Below are 23,360 nucleotides of genomic sequence, written 5' to 3' on the forward strand. Positions count from 1 at the left end.
AGTTTTCCTCCTGCTTTCTTTTCCCTTGGCTCCATTCGGGCTCTCTTCTAACTTACCATGTCTCTACAGGGGCTTGATTTCCCTTTGGGCTTGGAAAACCCAGGCTGTCTTTGACTTAAACCCTCTGCTCCCTTGGCCCTCCAGCCTGTTCCCGAAGACACTCTCCCCTTTACTGAGGACACAGTCCCCTGCTCTCAGACCACACTCCTGTAGAGAATTGAAAACACTCCTCCAAACCACTTGTACAGGGAGTCTTGTGGGTCATGCCCACTCCTCTTTTCTGCTCAAATATCTAAAGTTCCTCCTGGCATGCTTGTTCTAGTTGAAACTAGTCAATATCATTTCCGCGAATCAGTGCAGAAGGCAGCTAGTACTCCGGAGAAATGCTTAGTGACAATATGGAGCTGGGTGTTTAACGGGTAGCCACCTTCCAGACTCACTGAGTGACTGCATGACCCGTTTCTCTCCCCAGAACCTCTCATTTTCTGTTCCTCTTCTCTGGTAGGAAAGGTATGCTCTTAAAAAGCCTCCTTTTAATGGGCCAAGAGCATTCCTTTTTAGCCACACTGTTCTAGATCCTAAAGAGTGATGATCAGAAGATCAAGGTTGTAGAACTGGTTCTGTTAGGTAATTGTGTGTTTTGAGCAGTCACTTAAGCCCCCGGAGCCTGAATCTCTCTCTCTTTAATATTTATTTATTATTTGTCTGCATTGGGCCTTACTTGCAGCATGTCGGATCTTGCAGTGTGGCACACAGACTCTCTAGTGTGGCATGAAGGCTCCAGAGTACTCGACCTTCAGTAGTTGTGGCATGTGGGCTTGGTTTCTCCATGGCATGCAGGATCTCAGTTCCCCAGCCAAGGATTGAACCCACGTCTCCTGCATTGTGAGGCGAACTCTTAACCACTGGACCACCAAGGGAAGTCCCCTGAATCTCTTTTTTATGTGAAATGCTAGTGATCATCCATCCAGTGTCACAAGGTAAAGTGGTTAAGACAGCTTTGATGATAATGCAGACATAAAATCACATTATTCCTTCAAGTGTTCTGTCTTGGAGGCCCATGCTTAAAACTATCAAAACTTCTACCTTGACTTCTAAGAGGAAGTTGAAATCCTTAGGTGATTGGTTTTATGGATAAAAGGTATAGTAATGACAAGGTATGGAGGTGCCTGGGGCTGCCTTGGCCCCTCCTAGTCTATGATAGGGACAGCTGCCTGCTTCTCAACCTTAAAGGTGTAATGCAAATGCAGTTTCAAGACCTCATCTCTACTTCCCATTTAATTGTCACTTTTAAGTCCCTTCTGTATAGAAATCCTAAAATCATATCAGATTGCTGTCTATTAATTTGTAATGTGAAATTGAACAAAGATTAGATAACATATATTTGTATATGAGCTATCTATATGAATAGCCACCGTATTTTTAAGTAAATACTCATATTATTCATCTTATAAGAAGTAGACATATATAGTGAAGAGGGTTTATAACAGAATACAGTGAATTTTTAGGCTTTTTCTTAGACATACTTTCACATCAATGCTCAGTAGAACCTCTATTACTTACTAAGAAATAGGAGCATCTCTAACATGGCAAATCCAAGGAGTAAAAGTTAAGAGCAAGAAGAAGTTGTTTGTCATAGGTCTATCAGGTAGGAATGCTTTTGACTGCAATTTGCAAAAAGAGCCCAACAATAGTTAAAGCCATGTGTATATCTTTTATTTACTTAAGAAATCCAGGGTTGATTTCTGTGTTTCAAGAATGAAATCAGTCAAGGAACAAGGCCTTTAGATTGTCCTACTCAACCATCTTCTGCATGATGCCCTTACATTTATCACCTCATATTTGTAAGATGGCTGCTATTGCTCCAAGTATCATATCCCTTTATGATAGCATTCCCATCAAGAAGGAAGGAAGGAAGAAAGAGAAAGTATGACAAACCTTTTTCTTCATGCAACTCATCAGGGAGGATAATCATTCCTGAAGTTCCCAGTAAACTTTGCATTATTTTTCATAGCTCAGATTTGGGTTACATGTCATCTTCAGTCCAATCACAGGCAGGGGAGTAAGAGGTTTCGGTTGTGATTCATCCCTCAGGCTGAGTGAATTTTAGCCCTGAGTGGCTGTTGGGTACACAACAGTATTAACCACAACAAAGTAATCCAAATGTGGGCTTACAGAAAATAAAGAATTTGGGTTAAGTGAAAGCACACACATTTGTCAAATGTAAAGTAGCTGTATGTTTTATTCATGAGCTAGAAAATAAGAAACAAATGTACAAAAAGATGTGCTGGGTTATGCCAGGCAGAGAGTATATAGATCTGGTCTGCAGAGTGAGTGTGTCTACCTGTATTAAGCAGGTGAGAATTTTGAGTGGATGAGACCCACTTGGCTGGAACCCATGGAGATAAGCAAAATGACAGCAGGCAAACAAGCTTCTCTATAGGGATCTCTAGGAAAAAGAATTGCTATATCCAACTGACAAGTCTCTAAGAAGAGTGACCACTCTGCATTGGATGTCTACCGGCTATCCGTGTCTTGGGGGATCACAACCCCAAGACTCCAACATCACAGCCCCTCCAATGGGCCTGTGATCTTCATTTGAATTGGTTGAATCCTCCATCCTAGGCATGTGAACCTGGAGCAGAAACACAGAGGGACAAATATAGTTGGAATTAAATCATCCTATGGCAACGCCTACAAAGAGGGTTCAGAAGTTCCTGCTACTCTGGTCATCCCTGTCTCCTGTCACCCATTCCCAGGGCTTAATTTTTCAGCTCTCCTTTCTACTCATTGATTTTTTTTTTTTTTTTTGGAGGGCGTTGCTACACTCGATCTTCGCTGCTGTGTGTGGGCTTTCTCTGGTTGCAATGCGTGGGCTTCTGTTGTTGTGATGGCTTCTCTTGTTGTAGAGCATGGGCTCAAGGTGTTCGGACTCAGTATTTGTGGCACATGGGCTTAGTTGCCCCGTGTCAAATGGGATCTTCCCAGGTCAGGGATTGAACCTGTGTGGCCTGCACTGCAAGGCAGATTCTTAACCACTGGACCACCAGGGAAGCCCTCTACTCATTGATTGATCCCACAAATATTGGTGAGCATACTGTGTGTGTTGGGCACTGTCCTCGGGTCTGGAGTACAAACAAGAATGACAATGTCCCTGCTGTCATGGAATGAGCAGTCTCATAAGGAAGACTGGTGACAGAACAATAAATAAGATCGTTACCCACCAGACAAGTCCTGTGAAAGAGAAAGAGATCAACAGAAGAGGCCACTTCAGATAGGATGGTCAGGGAAAACCTCCATGAGCTGCCCAGGATCCTCCAAATAACCCTTCTTTCTTGCTCTGTGTAACCAGGGTCAGTTTCAATTGCTTGCGGTCGAACGTTTCTAACAGACACATGGAACAAAGGGAATTCATGAGCCCCTATCACAGGTGGTGCTACTGGTAAAGAACCTGCCTGCCAATGCAGGAGACAGAAGAGATGCAAATTCTATCCCTGGGTCGAGAAGATCCCCTGGAGGAGGGCATGGCAACCCAGTCTGGTATTCTTGCCTGGAGAATCCCATGGACAGAGGAGCCTGGCTGGCTACAGTTCAAGGGGTTGCAAAGAGTAGAACACGACTGAAGTGACTTAGCACTATCATAGACAGGAAATATCAGCCTATGGATCACAAACCCTTCTTTCTCTGAATCCATATACCCAAATCATCTTTTGATAACTAACTTAACTTACTAAGAAAAAAAATCTAAGTAGTGTATTAATACACATATACCATTAATGTAGGGAAAAGGTGTTCTGGAGAGCAGATGGCTTTCTTCTTGCTACTGCATATTCATAAGGAAGCTTTCTGGGACAAATCTGACTTGTCTGAGTCCGGGAGTATGAGTCAGTTCTCCTAGGGTCTGATCTTATCGCTGAAAGAGGTGATGGCTTCAAGTGTACAGCACTGAGAGTTAGTACCTGGATAACTCAGTAAAGTACCACAGCCCATGAAGTCTAGCTGTAAGAGTCTGTGGATCTTACCCATCATCTTTAATACTGAGGGTAGTTTTGAAGCCATCTTGACCTCACGGTATTCATGAGGAAACCTAGGCTAGGACCCAGATTGATCACTCAGGGCAACCATGCCTCAGCATTTACCTGGGTCAGGAGTCAGTGTACTTTCAGTCTGGAGCCCTGAGTATGAACCACCGCTGCTTCGATCATGGAACAAAACATCTTAACACAAAGAATTTTGTATTCAGTGCATGGTGATGGAGGACCTGTGGTGAGAGATGCAGCTTGAAGAGTAAGTTGGAGCCCAATGGTGTAGGGGCAACTTACCCTTAGGGACAGGGAGACACAGAACACTTTTAAGCAAGGGAAATGGTGAAATCAGATCTGGGTTTTAGAGAATCAGGTGTGATGAGAAAGGGGAGGAAGGTACTAGCACAAGATTAGGAAGGGTGAAAATAGTTCAGGTGAAGTCTTGAACTAAGGTAGTAGGAACAGAGAGAAAGAAAAAACATTTGCAAGACCTTACAGTGATATCAATAGGCCTTGGGGGGACGAAGAGAGGAAGGGATCTAGTCTGGGCAGATCCAGGCAGATGAGGAACAAGAGGGCCAGAGAAGTCCTAAGTGGGAGTGGGAGGAATTCGGGATGGTCATGATGAATTTATTTTAGCTTAGTTAGAAACATTGAAGTATAACCCCCGGGGTCGGCTAAACCACAGTTTTATAAAGTAGCCACTGATACTACGCATGGGGAGGAGGTGCTTTGGTAGAAAATCCTGAGAATAAATGGTAGAAATGAAAGAAGTGGGACAAATGTGGGTTTAAAAAGAGAAATGATTTGGGAGTGATGGCTGAGGGAGAGCAGAGGAAGGAGGAAGGAAGCAACGAGAATTGCAGGAGCGAGCCAGAAATAGGCCAGGTGCAGGAGCAGCCACACAGGCAGGAAGGGGGAAGATGCTAAGATGTGGTAGAAGGGGGAGAAAGTGGGAAGCCGAGGATGTGAGTGTGGAAAGGGCCCCTCCATGGAAGGCGCAGGACGCAACTCTTTTCAAAGTTGCTTCCCCCACCCCCTACTTGTCTCTCTTCCAAATACTGGCCTTAGTTATATCTGTGCAAAAAAGGATTTTATGCTGAGAAGCCTGCCTGAATCAGACCTAGGGGGGTGTCTTCTGGATCACAGGGTGTTCATCAGCAGTCTTTAAAAAGACCTCCTCTTCCTTAAGAATTTTTGTTGGCAAAACATGGAAGGTATATATGAGGCACAGATATCAAACACCCCTGGGATTCTTCTTTATCGTCTTCCTCCTCACCTTCCTCTTGGTTTCCCAGGTCAAAAGGGCAGAACTTCCTGTCGGAATTTTAAAGCCTCTGTCGCCTTGATTTTGTTCCTGGCTCAATGGAGATGAATTCCAAGTTGAAGACAAACAATTGTGCCTTGTGTACAGTCGTCCATGTGTTGAAAAGACTGTAAGAGTATTTTCTTTTTTTGCAAACCTGTCTCAGGGAAAATTCCCCATGGGGGAGGGAAGGAGAGTAAAATTCATCCTAGAAAGAGCAACTTCTGATGACTCTGAGAATGTGATTTTCTAAATAAATTCATGAAAGTCAGAGGTGTCTAATAAGAAGAGACGTGGGGTTGACTGTAAAGAGAGAAATAGCATTCCACAGAACAAAACCTCCCTGAGCAGCCGTAAGTCTTGAGGTTAGAAAAGTTGCTTGCATACGCTCAGCCTGCTGCTGGGCACTTTACACCTATGATGGCTGGCTGCCCAAAGTTATCATCTCCTCTGAATCACAGAAGCTGCAAATTAAGAGCTTTCTGGGTAGATGGACACACAGTGCCGTGCAGACATCCTGCACGCCCAGTCTGGTACAGCTTGCCTGGGTAGAACCACCTTGACTTTCACTCTCCTGATTTTCAAATTACTGCAGAAAAGCAGAAGTCCTGGATCTAGGAAAGGAATAAAAAAGTCTCTGAAAGTCCATTCTCAGGATAAAGTTTACCTCTACTCATACAAGGACTGGTGCTCAACAAGAAGCATTTAAGCAGTATCAGTCATGTGAAGGCCAGTCCTCTGAGTCCTTGTCACCAAGTCTGCAAAAATTATTTTCTAGAAACTGTGATCTTCTCCTCTCCTCTGTTCTTGCCCAAAACAGATGCAAAATATTGTATTTATCATCAAGGGGATCCAACCAGTCCATTCTAAAGGAGATCAGTCCTGGGTGTTCATTGGAAGGACTGATGCTAAAGCTGAAACTCCAATACTTTGGCCACCTCATGCGACGAGTTGACTCACTGGAAAAGACTCTGATGCTGGGAGGGATTGGGGGCAGGAGGAGAAGGGGATGACAGAGAATGAGATGGCTGGATGGCATCACCGACTCGATGGACATGAGTTTGAGTGAACTCTGGGAGTTGGTGATGGACAGGGAGGCCTGGTGTGCTGTGATTCATGGGGTCACAAAGAGTCGGACACAACTGAGCGACTGAACTGAACTGAACTGAACAAGTGTGTAGTGACTCCCCATTGTATGCCATCCGATTGTGCTGACCACTGATGTGAAGTTATATTTAAAAGCCAAAGTGATTTAAAATTAATTTTTCTAAATCTTTTAAAGCATGTAGAAATGTTGTAAATTCAAGGTGAGATGTCCCTGTCACAGGGAGATATTTTTTTTACTTTTTAAAGTAAAAATGTTTTAAGAGTTCTCTCTTCACAATATTATCTTTGGAATCTTCTGTTAAAATACTTATTTACTTAATTCATCCAACAAGTAATTGAAGGGTGTACTAGGTGTCAGGCACTAATCTAGATGCTGAATAATTCAGTAGTAAATAATAATAGTTATAATTTGTATATATTGAGTACTTTCTGTGTACTCATTGTGTTAAGCATTATGTGAAAAGTGTTATGTGTATTCATTAATTTATTCCCCAAACACTATGATGTAGATGCTATCAATGTTATTATCAATTATTACATATTAATATAAAAGTTTTAAGATGAGTAAACTAGGGCACAGAGAGGTTAAGTCACACATCTAGCTAACAGAGGAGCTGGGATTTGAATCTAACAGTCTGGGTCCAGAGCTCCAGCTCTTAACCTCTTGGAAAACTTCTGCTGTCATAGAGTTTGCATCCCTGGTAATTATAACATGTGGTGGTGTATTCTTTTGCAAGCATGCAGTGGCCTCTGAGAGGTCCACATTCCTCAAACTAGGGGAACAAACAGAATAGAAAAATGGGCAGTAGATTTAGAGTCAGGAGGCACTAGTGGTAAAGAACCCACCTGCCAATGCAAGAGACTTAAGAGGTGTTTGATCCCTGGGTCGGGAAGATCCCTTGGAGGAAGGCATGCAACCCACTCCAGTATTCTTGCCTGGAGAATCCCATGGACAGAGGAGCTTGGTGAGCTACAGTCCACAGGGTTGCAGAGTCAGACACAACTGAAGTGATTTAGGTTCAACACCTCAACAAAGCATTTAACCTTTTGAGATTCAGATTTCTCATCTTTACATTGAAGATAATTACCTATAAGGGATGGTGAAAGTGAAATGAAAGTGTTAGTTACTCAGTCATATCCAACTCTTTGCGACCCCATGGACAGTAGTCTGTCAGGCTCCTCTGTCCGTGGAATTCTTCAGGCAAGAATACCAGAATGGGTTGCCATTCTCTTCTCCAGGGGATCTTCCCAACCTAGGGATCGAATCCAGGTCTTCTGCACTACAGGCAGATTCTTTACCATCTGAGCCACCAAGGATGGTATCATTCAGTAACCTGTAATGCTGTTGATCAGCTTGGGTGCTGCTGGTGATGTGGAGACTCACTACAGAGGGTTAGAGTAGCGAGAACAGCCCCAGCTCTTTCATCTAAGCTTTAGCCGTTTGAGTATAGAAGATATATAGCAGTTTCCTGCTCACATGGAATGCTTTCAAGTGGGAAGAGAAGGTAAGTTCAAAGATGCTCAAAATTTAAAGTAATTAGAGCTGAGCAGTCAGTTTTAAACTAGTTGACATCCGTATTAGCAATAAATGGTCTACAGATCAGTATAAAGTTGAAAAATATTTAGAAAGTATCACACGGAACTAGGAAGTGTTTCTATCAGTATTAACAGTATAACATTCACTGTAAATGGTAGGAATAATGCTTGTCACATATTAAAAAAGACTTAGAAAGTAAAGAATCTTTAAAAATCTATTAATCCTTATTCACAAAATTTTATAAATTAATCCTTATTTTCCTTCTCATAGTTGTAAGGCTTGGACAAATTACACACTCTCTGAGCCTCAGATTTCTCATCTGTGAAATGGGAAAGTTATTACATTGCAAAGTTGTTAGGATTTGAGACAGCACATGTTATGTTAGTTCTGGCTGTTATAACAAAATACAGAGTGGTTTGACCAACAGACATTTATTCCTCACATCTTTGGAGTTTTGGAATTCCAAGATCAAAATACTGGCAGATTCAATTCTATTTTTTTTAAACTTACTTTGCTGCATTGGGTCTTAGTTGTGGCACAAGGGATATTCATTGTGCCATGCTGGCATCAGCAGTTGCAGCATGCAGTCTGTCTCTAATTGTGGCTCGTGGGCTTCAGAGCATGTGGGCTTCAGTAGTTGGGGTGCACAGGCTTAGTTGCTCTGAGGCATGTGAGATCCTAGTTCCCCGACCAGGGATCAAACCCTCTTCCCCTGCATTGCAAGCTGGACTTTAAACCAGTGAACCATCAGGGAAGTCTCTGGCAGATTTAGCTCTTGATCAGGTTCCTTTTCTTGGCTTGTGGACAGCTACCTTCTTGGTGTGTTATCACACAACTAAGAGAGAGAGAGAGTGGGAGCCAGATCTCTGGTGTGTCTTCTTATAGGTTGCTAATCCCATAACAGGGGCTTCCCTTGTGCCTTAGCTGGTAAAGAATCTGCCTGCAATGTGGAAGACGTGGGTTTGATCCCTGGGTTGGGAAGATCCCCTGGAGAAGGGAAAGGCAACCCACCGCAGGATTCTGGCCTGGAGAATTGGAGCGGCAAAGAGTCGGACATGACTGAGCGACTTTCACTTTCACTTTTCAGTCCTATTAGGACCCCACCCTCAGCACCTCATCTCAACCTAATTACCTCCCAAAGCCCCCATCTCCAAACAGCATCATGTTGCGGTTAGGGGTTTAACATAGGATTCTGGAGGGACATGATTCTGTCCATAGCACGTGTCAAACCTCAGTACAGTGACTAATAGGTGCTCAATGCTGCTGCTAAGTCGCTTCAGTCGTGTCTGACTCTGTGCGACGCCATAGACAGCAGCCCACCAGGATCCCCCATCCCTGGGATTCTCCAGGCAAGAACACTGGAGTGGGTTGCCATTTAAGTAATAACTATTTCCAGCTTTGGAAGAGGAAAACCAAGAGTTTCCTTTTCCCTCCAGACACATCTGTACTGATGTCTGTGTTGCCTCTGCTGCGTTCCTGCTGTAAGCTGTTCAATCCATAGTTTGTAGCATATATATAGTACAAGCATTTCCTATACTTGACTAATGCCTGGGCATATTTTAAAGTAAAAAAAAAACATTATAGGTTGATTTCAATTGTGTTTTATCCCAAACTATAGAAGCATAAAATTATATCTAATCTCCTATGCAACTATAAAACCAAACTAAATATAAGAGCCCAAACTTACACAATCAGTATAATTCAGAATAACAATATTAGCCTGAGAGATGGTGTTTGCACTAGCATGAATTATTGAACATGAGGAGACTATGGCTGTGACTTCTTGGTGCCAGTCCTTTCGTGTGGGCCCCGCCCCCACTTTTCTTGTTTGTACAGTGTTCCTTGATGTCACTTGGTTTTCAAGGTATCACTCAGGAATTAGGTCCATCCATGCTCCTTTCTCATTAACCCAAGATAATTACAGTGCTACTGCTTTCTGCCCATATGACAACAACACAAACACAGACTTGGGAAAATAGTCCCTGTTTACGGGATTGGTGATCCAGAATATGTTCATATTAAATTATTAAGACTATATTTGATATTAGTACACAAAAATCACAGTTTTTTTATTTTAATTTTTTATTTGTCCTTAAAATCTTTTGAAATGTTTATTTGGCTGCACCAGGTCTTAGTAGCAGCATGTGAACTCTTAGTTATGGCATGTGCAGTCTAGTTCCCCGACCAGGAATCCAACCCATGCTCCCTGAGATGGGAGCATGGACCACTGGAGAAGTCCCTAAATCACAGAACTTTAGAATCATCAGGGCAAACTCTTAGACCTATAGGGACCTACAGACCTTGGTTTGGGAACATTGATGGGATCCTTAGATCTGTGAGCTTTACCCTCAGAGAGTCTAGGTTTAAATCCCGCACTACCATGTGGTACTTGTGGAATCTTAGAGGAGTTCACTCTTTTAGCCATTCAACAAACACACAGTGAGCACTGACTATGTTCCAGGCACATTTTTAGGCCCTGGGGATATAATGGGATACAAGACAAACAAGGTCACTGCCTTTGTGGAGCTTACATTCTAGAATCTCATGGGACAAATCATTTAAACTCCTCCCCAAGCCTAAGCTTCTGTATTTATAAAATGTGAATAATAATGGGGCCTACCTCTGGCGAGGATGAGATGGTTGGATCACCAACTTGATGGACATGAGTTTGAGTGAGCTCTGGGAGTTGGTGATGGACAGGGAAGCCTGGAGCGCTGCAGTCCATGGGGTCGCAGAGTTGGACACAACTGAGTGACTCACCTGATCTCTGGTGGCCTAGATAAACTGATACATACTTAAAATTTACGCTGGATTTCCCTGTTTGGCCTAGTTTCACTCTTAATCCTTCTTATCCTGCTCTGTGCTTCTGGTTGGGCTCAGCTACACCAACTCTCACAGCAAAGGGCAGAGGATGGAAGAGTAGGGTTGGGTTACTTATTCCCTAGGCTCCTTGCCTGCCAGGCTTCTTTTAGATAGCTCCTGCTTGAGCCTCATACATGAAACAGGAATCTTATTTCACAAACTTATATGGGCAAGAAGGGTCACATAATGTATTTTCGTTGAAAAGAATTAAATTTGCCTCCAATCTCCCATTCACTGGGTTGGCAGGAAGTGCCATGGCATTTCTCTCCTAAGGTCATGCAGGTCAGCGTCTCCTCTAAAGGGGTTCTGTTCACAACAGAGAACTATACTCAGGTTTGTGAGACTGTGAGGGTGGGTGTGTAGAGTCCAGGCCTGTACCTGAATCTTGGAACAGCAAGGTCCGCTCAGCTCTGCACACATCTTGTAGATCACAAACACTCACACTCACTGGCAGTGGGACCATGCCCTGCCCCACCTCATGCCAGCAGCTGCTGCTTCCTCCCGACCTCAGCCCTCAGAGACCCTGTTCCTATGCACCCCTCCCTCTACACCCGACGGGCTTTCTTCACCTGTCCACATGTATAGCGTGTGTGTGAACAGGAGTGAGCTCGCTGTCAGGACCCCTGCCCAGCATAGGCTCCACAAAGACTAACCACGTAGAGTTGGTCAGACAGCATGAGAACTGTATTCATCTCCTGGGGTCATAACAAAGTTACCCAGGCTGGGTGGCTTAAACAACAGGAATTTATTTTCTCACAATTCTGGAGGCTGGAAGTCCAAGATCAAAGTGTTGGCAGGACTGGTTGCCTCTGTGGTCTCTCTCCCTCTGGCTTGCAAATGGCCATCCCGTTGTTGCTTCCTGCAGTGATCTCTCTGCACATGTGGCCTCCTGTGGTCTTTTTGTGCATGTTGGCTTCTGAGGTCTCTCGGTGTGTCCAAATTTCCTCTTCCTCTAAGGACATTGGTCAGATTGGATTAGGTCCCACACTGAGGCCTCATTTGAACTTAATCATCTCTTTAGAAACCCATCTCCAAATACAGTCACTTTCTGAAGTACTAGGGGTTATGGCTTCAACATACAACTTTGGTGTGGGGAGGGGATGGTCACAATTCAGCCCATATCAGTAAAACACTAACTTTATTTTATATGAAGAAGATTGCCTTTTTCTAATTAGCACAGAGGCACATAAATCTTCCCTGATAGCTCAGTTGGTAAAGAATCCACCTGCAATGCAGGAGACCCCTGTTCGATTCCTGGGTTGGGAAGATCCGCCGGAGAAGGGACAGGCTACCCACATCAGTATTCTTGGGCTTCCCTGTGGCTCAGCTGGTGAAGAATCTGCCTGCAATGCGGGAGAGCTGGGTTCAATCCCTGGGCCGGGAAAATCCCCTGGAGAAGGAAACAGCACACCTTTCCAGTATTCTGGCCTGGAGAATTCCATGGACTGTATAGTTCATGGGGTCGCAAAGAGTCAGACACAACTGAGTGACTTTCACTTCACCACATGGACTAGTGGTGGCCCAGCTGGTGATCCTTTAAAATTCAGTGATTCTAGGACTCCTGTGTCATGTTTGGGGTGTAGAAACTTTGCAAGGGCTGGGAGCCTAGGGCCTGAGTCCAGCCTTCCCAGGGCAGATGACCATTCCTCTCTGGGAGCCTTAGCAGCAGCACAGTTCCAAGGAGCGGGGTTTGGTTTCCATTGCCAAAGGGCTTTCTGACCTTTGCCCTCTTTTTAGTCTGGGGGACTTGCTCCCATTCTTCTTCTCTCCCGCTTCTTCTTCCCCTCACTGCTCTCCCTAGCCATGAGATCCAACACTATCTCTTCCATGAGTTGAGCTCTTTTTTGCCAAAGAGAAGGAGATATGTTATATTCAGCTGACTTTGATTCTTGGTTCTTCAATACCAACTTCTCCTCGGTCACTTCTTTCTTGGATTTTTGGATGGGGAGAGAGAAAGAAGGCAATGATGAAAAAATTAACTTCTCACTAAATTAACCTGCCACATATGGAACACTTTAGTCCAGTGCCTGGCAAAACCAGCCCATCATCATCATTATTATTAATGTAATTGCTATTCTTGATAAGTCACTTCAGTCGTGTCCGACTCTGTGTGACCCCATAGATGGCAGCCCACCAGGCTCCCCCGTCCCTGGGATCCTCCAGGCAAGAACACTGGAGTGGGTTGCCATTTCCTTCTCCAAGGCATGAAAGCGAAAAGTGAAAGTGAGGTCGCTTAGTCGTGTCTGACTGACTGAGCGACCCCATGGACTGCAGCCTACCAGGCTCCTCCGTCCATGGGATTTTCCAGGCAAGAGTAATGGAGTGGGGTGCCATTGCCTTCTCCGAATTGCTATTCTTACCACAACACTATATGAAGCAGCACTCAGAGTCTATGGTCTGAGCAAAGGGCACCAAGAAGCTAGTGTCTAAAAGAGCACTGTCCAATAGAACTTTCTACTGCAATGGAAATGGCCTTCATCTGCACTGTCCAATGAAGCAGCCATGGCTTCTGAACATTTGAAGTGTGGCTTGTGCAAGTCTAACTTCAAATACAATGCAGCTGGCTGCTACCCTGTTGGGCCGTACAGATTTATAAGATTTTTGTAGCAGCTGACAATAGAGAATGTTTGAGCATTTTCAGACCAAAAATAGAACAATTTCAATTTCATTTCCCAGCCATGCCCTGAGCCCCATTTTGCCTCTTTGCCCACTGCAAAGAGGAGGGCTGCCCCCCTACAGATTCGATAAACAAGCCAGAAAGCCAACAACAACATTTGGAAGCCTCGGGGGATGTTTCCACGTTGAAACCTTGACCTTCCCAGTTCATTCTGCACAGCAGGAGTGTCACAGAGCGATGCCATCCTCTCCTGACTTCAGTTTAGACATCCCCTTCCCCAGGTTTTATGTGGCATCTGAAAAAAAGAAAATCAAAGTGGAATTCAAATGAGTTTTGTTTTCCTGCATTGGGGCTGTCTTTTCACGCCTCCTCTCGAGACCCTCCAAGATGCTACAAGGCTCTGCTCAGCCAGGCCTGGGAGGCGCACATTCCAAGCCATTCCAAGCTGCCAAGCTCCATGAAAATCCTCTGAGCACAATTAGGAGTTTTTACTAGATGCCTTAATGGTGTGCCCACTGCAAATGTGTACCTTGGCATAGCCAGTCCTCCAGGCTCCCGTCACCTTCTTACTGCAACTGGAATTGGCATCACAGCCCCTGGAAAATGGGCACCTCTCTTCCCAACCTTCTGCATGAATCGTTCTGTTCTGTGGAGGAGCAGAGCTTGCCTCAGACGCCTGCAGACAAAACAGACGGGCTGCTTTTCCTGCGTCGGACTTTTCCCGGGGGCTGGAAGGGAGCCGAGGAGCTCTCCTTGAGCTGCTGTAATTTTTCCTCTCTTCCTTCCCTGCCTTTTCCAAATTATATAATTTCCTTGGAGCCACACATTTTTAAAAGTCTCTCATTCACACACCTTCACAAACACTCTCAAATAATGTTCATGCATCTGGGTGTGTCTTAAAGGGACACACTTGATGAATGCATAGAGTTGAGTGAAATCCGATGGTGTCACCCCCTGGGAAGCACTCCTCTGACTCCCAATCACTTACAGAATGTAGTACAAGCTTGTTAATTACAGTAAATGAGGCCTTTTACGATCTGGGTCTGGCTTATGTTGACAGCCTCATCTCCCTCTGTTGTTACACTGGCTCCAGCAATTCTAAGCAGCCTATGCTTCCTCAGACAAACTTTGCTATTTTGCTCCTGGAAGTATTAGCCTATGCTGTTCCACCTGCCCTGCAACCCTCCTTGTCCGCCAGGGAACTGTCCTTCCTTGATTCTTAGGCCAGCAGGCACCTGCCCTGGGATGTTCTCTCCTCTTGCTCTCTATCTGAGTGTTCCTTTCTCCCTCTGCGTTGTTTTTGTGCCCTGAATCTTACATTTACCCGTGTTTCACTTGTCTCTTTATATTATCTTGTTTCCTTGCCCATCTTTCTCATTTCTTGGACTGTGAGATCATTGAAGTTTAACTCTGTGTCTTTCTCCTTTCTGTTTTCTTTCAGTTCAGTTCAGTTCAGTTCAGTCGCTCAGTCGTGTCCGACTCTCCGCAACCCCATGAATCACAGCACGCCAGGCCTCCCTGTCCGTCACCAACTCCTGGAGTTCACTCAGACTCATGTCCATCAAGTCAGTGATGCCATCCAGCCATCTCATTCTCTGTCGTCCCCATCTCCTCCCACCCCCAATCCCTCCCAGCATCAGAGTCTTTTCCGGTGAGTCAACTCGTCGCATGAGGTGGCCAAAGTATTGCAGTTTCAGCTTTAGCATCAGTCCTTCCAATGAACACCCAGGATTGATCTCCTTTAGAATGGACTGGTTGGATCTCCTTGCAGTCCAAGGGACTCTCAAGAGTCTTCTCCAGCACCACAGTTCAAAAGCATCAATTCTTCGGCGATCAGCTTTCTTCACAGTCCAACTCTCACATCCATACATGACCACGGGAAAAACCATAGCCTTGACTAGATGGACCTTTGTTGGCAAAGTAATGTCTCTGTTTTTAATATGCTGTCTAGGTTGTTTTCTTTATCATTTATTTATTTGGCTGCGTCAGGTCTCAGTTGCTGCATACAGGCTCTTCACTGCAGCACGCAGGCGCAGGCTCCAGAGTGTGTGGGCTCAGCAGTTGCAGTGTGTGGGCTTAGTTCCCTGACCCGGGATCTTAGTTCCTTGACCAGGGGTTGAATCTGCATCCCCTGCATTGGAAGATGAATTCTTAACCACTGGATCACCAGGGAAGTCCCTCTGTCTTTTTCACCAGAACTGCCCCAACCAATCATACTGCCTGGCTCATAACTGCCAATCACAACCCATTGTTGAAATGAGCTGAAATGAACAGAAAGAACATCTCATGTGAGAAGTTGTGTATTCTCTTCAGAATAAAGTTTTGTTGAATTCATTTGAATTGGCTTTGTTTGTAATTATCATCTGTGCCTTTAAAGAAAAAGATGTGAATTACTATGGAAATAATCTTTGGCCAAAAAATGAAGGAGATAGCAAGGGAGAAACAGGAAAAATATATATGTGTGGAAGCATTCATTCAGGGCCTGTCCTGTGGGCTTCAACTCCAAAGGCAACTTGAATCTGCCTGCATCTCTCTACCAAGTTACATCCACCCTGGTCCAGGCCCAGCCATCTCTCATCTGGATCTCTGCTGCCACCTCCTCTCACTGTTTCCACCTGCCCTGTTATGAACTGCAAGTTTGTGTCTCCCCAAAAGCCATATGTTGAAGCTCTAACCCCTAATGCTTTGGGAGGGTAATTAGATTTAGATGAGGTCATGAGAGTGGAGTCCTCATGACAGGATTAGTGTCCTTATAAGAAGAGGAAGAGAGACCAGAGCTTGCTGTCATGTGAGGACACAAAGAAAAGATGGCCATTTATAAGCCAAGAAGTAGGTCTCCTGTCACCGTGATCTTCCCAGTGTCCAGAACTGTGAGAAACAAATGCCTGCTGTTTAAGCCACCGAATCTATGGCATTTTATTGCAGCGGCCAGGGCTTGCTGGTAATCCAGCACATTTCCCTCCTCACTCTATGCTCCACCCAACGCTAGAGTTAGCTTTTCCCAACATAGGTCAGTTCAAGCCATACTTAACCACCCCATTCACTTCCAGTCCCGTTTGAACACAACCACACTCCTCTCTCTGGCCTACCAAGACTTTCCATGGTCTGGCTGCTACCTCCTTTCTAGAATGCTGTCTTAGCTTCTCCCCCTTGTTCACACTCCAGTCACATCACCTTCTTTCATCCCTTCCAGGCTCAGCCCATGTAAGCTCTGCCCAAAGGACATTCCTGCAGCCAGTTGGATGACTGACCCTTAAAGAAAGACTTCCTGTCACAAGATCTCCCATGACTACAGTATCTGAAATTGTTTCACCGTCACTTTCCACCACGTCACCTGTTTCATTTCCTTCAAAGCTCTTTCCGGGACCTGCCACACCTTCTTGTTTATTTCCTCATTCATCTTCTGCCTTTCCCAGCTGGGCTCCTGGAGGACAGAAGCCTCACCTGCTTTGCTTGCTGCCCTATTCCCTGTACCTAGAACAGAGCCTGGCCCAAGCAGTGTCAGAAATGACTGGTTATCCAGACACTAGTAAGTGCTTAGTGCTGTGCTGGACACTTCCACAAACAGTACTCCATGTAATCATGTTCAGGAGGGTGTCTTACAAAAGTTAGCAGGGAATGGCCCATGATTTTCAGTGTTTTGACACACCTGAGGTGGATTCATTTATAATTTGTTTCTTTGAAGAAGCGAGTCAGAGAGAGTGACTTCATACCCAAGTCTATCCACATCAAAGCATTTATGGATGAATGCCAGGGCAGCAAAATTAATGTGACCTTAAAATGGAAGGTTCAACCTTAGCAATGTGGTGGGTGGTGGCAGCACCCCACTGGGGTCTCCAGTCCAGCACTTAATCACTCCAGCTCTGGGGCACCCATAAATTGTGATGAGGTTGGTTTGCTTTAAAAGCAGGTTCAGTTCTACCTCTCTACCCCTTTAGAAAAGATGAATGCAGTTTCTGAAACACTGAGTTTCTCAGAAGCAAAGTTGACTATGAAGGTTAGGTTGTGTTTTTAGGAGAGCTCTGTCATGGAGAACCACAAAAATTGAATTCAGATTATATTGCTTGGGAGCTCCTCAGCTTTAGGCAGTTCACCTAACCTCACGTGATCAATTTTTTCCTCTGTAAAAAGAAGTGCTTGCTCTATTGGCCTCAAGAGTCCATTCTAAAGGTCAGAATTAAGTAGAATGGTGCTCTGGAGGAAAGTGTAAAACAGTAAAGTGCCATGCATTGGAGTGTGTTACTCTAATTATCATCACGATCTACTTCCTGCAGAATCGGAGAATGACAGAATTCTAGAAATTATTCATTCAAACCCTTTTATGTGATATATGTGTGCACATGTTTAAATGTTACATAGGTTATAGAAACATGCTTTTGGTGACTTCTTGTTCACTTGAGAACACTAATACATGTAAGAAATTCTGACAATAGAATAAATGATCAAATATGCACTTTGTGTGAGTTTGGGGTGGTGGCCTGGAGTATTGTGATGGTGTCCTAACCATCTTTCCTGCCCCTTAAGGCTCTCTCCTCCCCAAGCTACCCCCAAGCATTGGCACAAGAGAGATTTCTCCAACAAAACATAGTAGAATAAAGTGGTTAAAGGTGCAAACTTTGGACCCAGACCACTTGGGTTCAAATCCCAGTTGTGCAGCTCAACTAGTCAGTTATTTCAGCTCTCTATAAAAATGGGAAATTATCAGTAATTTCCTCTTAGGGTTATTCTGAGGACTTAATGAATTACTGGGGCTTCCCTGATAGCTCAGTTGGTAAAGAATCTGCCTGCAATGCAGGAGACTCCGATTCAATTCCAAGTTGGGAAGATCCGCTGTAGAAGGGATAGGCTATACCAGTATTCTTGGGCTTCTCTTGTGGCTCAGCTGGTAAAATATCTGCCTGCAATGCAGGAGACCTGGGTTCTATCCCTGGGTTGGGAAGATCCCCTGGAGAAGGGAAATGCTACCCACTCCAGTATTCTGGCCTGGAGATTTTCATGGACTGTATAGTCCATGGGGTTGCAAAGAGCTGGACATAACTAAACGACTTTCACTTCACTTCACAGTGAGTTACTATCTGTGAATATTTAGCATCTGTCTGACACTTGATAAATATTTGCTATTGTCATTCACTTGCTCTCTGATTCTGTCACTGAACTACTACAGATTTTCTCATGGGGTCTTATTTCTCTTTAAACCAAAGTCACACCGCTGAGCATGATGTCAAGACCTTCCTCTCCCCATCTCTGCAGATTTGATTGTTACTCCCTTCACTCCAGCCAAAGGGAACAATTTCCTTTTCTCGATATCCTTCTTGCCTTCAAGGCTTGTCTCTGCTTCCAGGCTGGAAGTGCCTCCTCTTTTTCTCTGAGCTCTTGGAGAATCTTGTTTCTGTCTCTTAGCACTTGCCATTCTAGTTTCTGAAGTCACTTTCTCTTCCCCTGCTAGACTGTAAGCTCTTCAGTAGCAGGAATTATGGTTTATTTGACTTAAATATTCTGCAATGTCCCAAACAGACCCTTTGACCATTGTAAGTATTTAGTGAAGGGTTATTGGATGAATGAATGGCCTGAGGTGATCAGAGGTCGCATCACAGAAATGAGAGTTGAACTATATCCTAAAAGGAGAACAGGTTTTTAAAAATTATTTGAAGTCAAGTCGCTCAGTCGTGTCCGACTCTGCGACCCCATGGACTGTAGCCCACCAGGCTCCTCCGTCCATGGGATTCTCCAGGCAAGAATACTGGAGTGGGTTGCCATTTATTTGTACTATAATTTAGTGATTAAGATCACACAATATGGAGCTAAACTCTCTAGGTTCAAATCCTGATTTTGACACTTACTAGCTCTGGGTGAGTTGCTTCACTTCTCTGTTCCTCAGGTTTCTCATCCTTTGAATAAGGATAACAAAACACCTTGCTTCCTGGCATCACATTTTGAGGATTATCTCATGAGTTTAGTGGCATCTTGGCACATAATGAGTCCTTACACAACAATAGCTATTATTACCGTTGCCATGAAAGTAATAAATGATTCTTGTAAGAGGTCCAGGAATACAGTAAAAAGCGCAGGAGTTCCCTGCTCCACTCCAGCAGTCTTACCCCACAGATGTCACCTTTGCTATTGGTTTAGTAAGCATCCTTTCAGGACTTCTATGAATATAAAATGTATTCAGCAACATATATGAAATCATACCACATTTAGTGTTCTTCAAGTTGTTCTTTACACAACCATATATCATGCTTATCTATTTATGTCAATACGTATTACTCCATCCCTTTTAACACTTGCTCAGCGTATCAGTTTGTGGATTCATGGCAATTAATTTAGTAAGTGCCATATTGGTGGCCACTGAGGCTTTCCCAGTTTATCACCATGATGAACACTATGCAGTGAATATCTTAGAGGTGCAATTTTACACACTTGTGATAGAAGATCCTGGATATAACACCATGGCCATTGAAGACTGTTTCTACAGATGTGCAAGAGCATCAGTTGTACATTACAATGCTTGGTCCTTCTCATGTTGTTGTATTGGACCTTGCATGGCCCTCTTGTATTTTATTTGCTGATCTATATTTGGTGATAAAGAACACAATAACCACGTGCTAAAGTTTCAGAATCATTTTCCAGTTGCTCTCTGGGAAGATAGTAACAGTTACACTCAAAGGATAGGATTTAAACCGGCAGAGAACAGTAGAGCTGCTCTTGTTGGGGAAACAGTTTGCACTTGGGGAGGTAGTACTAAATAAATCTTGTTGAGGTTCCATGACAAAGAGTTCAGTCTTAATTGAGAATGTTTCTTTACTGACGTTGTGGGACAGAAAGTCAAATGTGGGACTGAGAAGCAAAGCCAGGGAGCTAAGATTTCACACCAGACTGCAAGATGAATCTTATAATCCAAAAGGTATTTTACAAAGATATGCCCGGGGACAGTAGTCAGGATGAACTTTCACGCATATATTAAAAATTCACTCTTTCAGTGTACAAGTAGCTTTTTACACTGAAGACACCTGTATCCGTCACAAGAGATTAGATTATGTTACAATAACAAACAGCTGAAATCCCCTAAACAGCTGCTGTCAACAATAAGTCTCTCTCTCATGCTACCTGTTCATTGGGGATTGGTCAGAAGAGGAGTGGGAATGAGGTGGTTCTGCTTATCATTGATCAGTCATGAAGGAATGAGTCTGATGAACAGTCACAGCCTCCAAAGTTGCAGGCTTTCAAGCCAGAGAGAAGGAGAGGATTGGTGGGTGTTGCATTGGCTATTAAATACTTCAGCCTGGAAGGGACACACCTCACTGCTTTTCACAACTCTTTGGCAGGAACTAACCCGTTGTCCCCATCCAATGCCCCAAAGGTGACTGGAAGTATAATCCTATCATGTGCCCAGCAGGAGGAGGGTTGGAAATAATTGACAAATGTTATTACTACCCATCTCCTTTCTGATACCAACCGCAGTCCTTGCCCTTCTCCAATCAATAGAAATTGACTAGAGGCCAGACAAGAAATTCAGGCAAGGCTTTACTGGGGCTTCTGCACCAGCTGCAGGAGGGAATGAAAATAAGTAGCAGGCTTTCTGCACCCTACTCCAGGTTGGGAGCAAGTGGAGGTGTGTCCAGGCATTAGGCTGAGGGGTAGCTTAGGCAGTTTGCCCTCCCTTTAGGTGGTGGTATGTGCAGTACCCTGATTTTGCTCCTGACACCCAGTTTTTGCTCCCAGCTCTTCAGAAATGGTTGTTGAGTTTTTTTTTGTCTTTTTTGTATCTTTTGGCCCAGAATTTGCCCCAATTGCGCATGCACACAGTGATTTTTAGTCTCCTACAGTTTCTTTGTATTTTGTAGCTCAAGGAGAAGTGTGTCTACATGTGAGCTTTGCGGCACTGTGGCAAGGGCCCCAGGTTCCAGCCTGTCTCATTTCCATTGTCTAAAATATCCTTTTCAGATAATCTCATGACAACTGAGAGAGAAGGACCAAATAATGCTGTTGTGTCCAATGTTATTTCAAAATACTGGTCTACAAACAGGCCTTGACTATGCTTGGAAACAGTTTGCTTCTATAGGCCAAGTAGTATTTTGATAATGGCTTCAAATGAGGCGGAATGACATGAAAAAGCCATAGGAATAGGTAAAAACTTATCCAAGCAAATCTTCATAGCAGAGCTACCGTCCTTTCACTTTGCATCTTTCCTTCTCCATTTTCTCTTCCCTGGATTCTTAGGCCTTCTTTGGGGCCTTTATAAGGCCTATTCAGTCTCCAATAGATTCTCTGTCCAAGGGCAGAGAACAATTACAGCAATGATAATCATAATAACGATAGTAACTCCTTTAGTATTATTTTCCATACCAGTGCTTTTCATCTATTAATTCATTTTCCCTCACACCAACTTTATAAGGTCAACATTTTCCTCTTTCTACAAATGAGGAAACCGAGGCACAAAAAGGTTAAATGACTGCACTCACTGAAGATGAGAAATCAGGTAGTGTATGATTGCTAGGGCAATTGCTGTAAGAAATGTTCTAGAACATTCCCCTCCCCCAACCACAAACTCCTAGCTACCATAATTTACCACAAAAATTTCTGTGTTTTATTAAAAGCTGTCCACCCCTAACCCATGCCCCATTAATTTCAGCCAGCATTCAGTGCAGAGAAATGGCACCACAATGAAAGTTCACAGAGCTGACAGATTCTTTAATAGACTTGACCTGAAAAAGCTTATATACAAATCAGTTATGCTGTCACCTTGGTGGAGGACCTACTTTGTTTTTGTTAACTAGTCTGCTTTCATGGTCACTCATAATCCCTTGATGTTTGATGTTTACCTCTTTCCTTTTTTTTTTTCCCACTCTGAATACTTTTATAAGTCCACCATGAAAAATCTTCTTTCATGGGGCATGTCTTCCCCTTGGGTAGTGGGAGCTTTGAAACATATACCAATATTCCTTTACCTTTAAATCTAGTTAATACTCACTTGACTTCAGGCTAATTAGGGTCAGTAATGGTTCGCATTCTTGCAGTTTTATAAGAACATTCATTTGAGGCCTGTAGAACACTTTATCTACTTTAATTAATCTTTCACCTCTGTGAAGCAGGGATGGGCAGGGGAAAGTGCAAAGATGAAAATAAACAATGTGCTAAGTATGTAACATAAGCCAGAGATGTTCCTTCCACTTTGTTTTTTTGTGTTCATCTTTTCAATATAGGCATGATCAGAAAACTTTATTACTGAAGAACTGTCTGGTTGGCTTGCACCTTTTCTTCTCTAGTTTAAAACCTTAACTATTGGTACTTGGCCACAGGCTCATTCTGTGGCCCTTTGGACCTTACCTCTAGATTATAGGAGAATCCTTTCCTTAGGGTCTGGAGCCACCCTACTACCCTTCCCCTAGTGAAGCGGAGTGTATGCTTAGTCTAGGATGATCTGATCATGCCAGCCACGTGGGAGGAAAGAGAGTGAAGAAGGAATTCCACATTGATAAGAGGGAATCCAGGCCGGCCACTGGCCCAATCTGGTTCTGTTTGTATAGTACCTTGACTCATCCCAGGTATGACCACTACTTTCTGGTACTTATGGAATGGCCTGAGGACTCGGTTTTGTCTGTAACTCACTTGGTCTTAGGGAAGATGAGGTGTGGTGGGGTTGAGGGTCATAGAAGTTAGGGAACCTCTAGGTGTTTGACTGATATGTCCATGAGAAGAAAATGTTTCTGGTACTGGGACTGACACCCCAGTGAAGTGGAAGAGATGAAAACTGCACACGCCCTGGCCTGGGAACTGGGAGGTCAGGCTTCTGTGGTGAGGGCTGTGAGAACCTGGAAAACCAGGCAGTTATCCCAGATCAAGGTCAAGATTAGCTCAGAGACGTGGAATGGAAGACAGAGTAGAATCATCCAAATAGACCACTGG

At 44.0% G+C, this 23,360-nt stretch overlaps 1 long non-coding RNA gene across 2 annotated transcripts in view; it reads left to right on the forward strand.

The window, feature by feature from the left end:
* The window catches only part of LOC148777640 (uncharacterized), a 106,410-nt gene extending 90,690 nt beyond the window's left edge, over positions 1 to 15,720 (forward strand). Inside the window, exon 3 of one of the 2 annotated variants that reach the window (XR_016037622.1) lies at positions 14,896 to 15,720. This is a non-coding gene — a long non-coding RNA (uncharacterized LOC148777640). Of the gene's footprint in view, positions 1 to 5,323; positions 5,739 to 14,895 lie in introns of those variants that run through there. The other variant, XR_016037624.1, reaches the window with a different exon arrangement.
* The last annotated feature ends 7,640 nt before the right edge of the window (positions 15,721 to 23,360 follow it).

This window comes from Moschus berezovskii, chromosome 6, assembly GCF_049115385.1.
Source record: "Moschus berezovskii isolate FMDL1 chromosome 6, NW_MosBer_1.0, whole genome shotgun sequence".
Lineage (NCBI taxonomy): Eukaryota > Metazoa > Chordata > Mammalia > Artiodactyla > Moschidae > Moschus > Moschus berezovskii.